Source organism: Musca domestica, unplaced genomic scaffold (genome assembly GCF_030504385.1).
Source record: "Musca domestica strain aabys unplaced genomic scaffold, Musca_domestica.polishedcontigs.V.1.1 180, whole genome shotgun sequence".
In the NCBI taxonomy this organism is placed as follows: domain Eukaryota; kingdom Metazoa; phylum Arthropoda; class Insecta; order Diptera; family Muscidae; genus Musca; species Musca domestica.
Genome location: NW_026712239.1, coordinates 102947 through 105119, shown reverse-complemented (window position 1 = coordinate 105119; position 2173 = coordinate 102947). Strand labels below are relative to the sequence as shown.

The window sequence follows — 2173 nt, the reverse complement described above, 5'->3', positions numbered from 1 at the left end:
CGTCTGGCTTTTCAAAGTCCGCCTTTACAACTTCTGAGGAGAGAATAGGTCTTCTATAGGTTTTTTGTAATTCCTCAACACCTGGAAGACTTATTTTCTGTGACCGAAGACCTCGATTCGATCGTCTGGCTTTCCAGAGTCCTCCTTTACAACTTCTGTGGAAAGAATAGGTCTTCTATAGGTCCACAACACCTGGAAAACTTTTTTCTGTGAACGAAGATCTCGATTCGACTTTTCCTTGGCTGATTTTTATCTAGGAACCTTTCAAGAATGTTCCCTTCCCACAAAACTTCTGAACACTTTGCAGCCACTGAACATGTTTCCACTTTCAAACTTAACTACGACTTAACTATTTGGCAATAATTTATAGTTTTCAATTTACATTCGAGTTTGCATGGACACCACACATTGGAGTACTTAAGCAAAGGATTAAAAAAAGGACTTCATATTTTTTATGAGATCCCATTTTCAGTTTTTTTTTTTTTATAAAATATTGTTTAACTTTATCAGTTGTCGGGCACACACATGCTTAGAATGCTATCCAAAGGCCTCTCCCTTCTTCGTCACTAAGGCAATAAACAAATAGAATTGTCATGCCATTTAAGCGGATTTTGAGAAGAGAAAACTTCTTCTTCTCTCCATTCTCGGAAAAGGATATTCAAATGTTTGCTTTCTCTAGATAACCACAAAAGCTTAACTAACTGAAAACAATAACTTTATTTTATTACAAATATTTTTTATTAAAAAAAATGGACAAGGGGAAACAATGAAAGGAGGAAACGGAAGGACGAATGAAAGGAAACCACCTAAACATGGTCGAAATGAAAAGTCCTAAATCATAGCCAACAATATTTGGTCAACCACACACAGACGTCCATGGAGAGATGTAAGACCACCCATGGGACATATAGTTGCAGTTGAATGGAGAGAGGTCATGGCTGAAGGTGGTAACTAATGTTAAATAGCCACTGTTGTTATTATTTTTTTTAATATTGTCATCTAACCTTTAAAATTTTAACTATTGTTTGTTTTCAAATATATTCAAGATATTTAAATAATTTAAGATATTTAATTAAATTAAAAAAGTATTTTCAAATCGATTGCTTTTTATTTTGCGGTCATAAAATCTCTTGCAAGCGGCTCAATGGTCTAGGGGTATGATTCTCGCTTTGGGTGCGAGAGGTCCCGGGTTCAAATCCCGGTTGAGCCCATTTGATCTTTTGCCACATTTTCGTTCAATAAAATTTATTTTTATACCCTCCACCATAGTATGGAGGGTATATTGAGTTTGTCATTCCGTTTGTAACAACTCGAAATATACATTTTAGACCCCACAAAGTACGATCAGCATAAAATTCTATGTCGATTTAGCCATGTCCGTCCACCTATCCGCCTGTGGAAGTCACTCTAGCTTCCGAACGTAATGAAGTAAGATGATAAAAATTTACTGAAATGTGTATTATGTCTGCAGGACTTTTGGTATTGAAAATGGACCATATAGGTCCACGTCTTCGTATAGCCCCCATATAATGCTACCTCCCGATATTCGGTATTTTGACGATTTTAGAGACATTATTTGCCAGAATTGTTTCAAATTTCGCGTTTGAAGTTCGTAATGGATACTACAGCCTATGGCAGAAAATTGTCTTTGCAGGCCCACGTCTTCGTCTAGCCCCCATATAACGGTACCTCCCGATATTCGGTATTTTTATGATTTTAGCGACATTATTTATCGGAATTGTTTTAGATTTTGTATTTGAAGTTCGTAATGAATGATACAGCCTATGACAGAAAATGAACCATGTAGGTCCACGTCTTCGTCTAGCCCCCATATAATGGTACCTCCCAATATTCGGTATTTTGATGATTTTAGAGACATTATTTACCGGAATTATATCAAATTTTATATTTGAAGTTCGTAAAAGATACTGAAGCCTATGCCAGAAAATTGTCTGTACAGGTTCATGTTTTATAACCCTAAATGGAACCTCCCTACATTCTGTGTTTTGATGATTTTAGCTACATTATAAACATATTTTTTTCAAGTTTCGCATTTGAATATTGCAATAGCTTATGACAAAAGTTGCCTATGCAGGTCGACGTCGTCCTATAGACCTAATATACGGCTGCATTCAGCATTTTTAAGATTTTAACAGAATTTTTATTTTTATTT

At 35.6% G+C, this 2173-nt stretch overlaps 1 non-coding gene across 1 annotated transcript; it reads left to right on the top strand.

Moving 5' to 3' along the window:
• Positions 1 to 1138: 1138 nt before the first annotated feature.
• Positions 1139 to 1210, top strand: TRNAP-UGG (transfer RNA proline (anticodon UGG)). Its single transcript has one exon. It is a non-coding gene; the product is annotated as a tRNA-Pro (tRNA).
• The last annotated feature ends 963 nt before the right edge of the window (positions 1211 to 2173 follow it).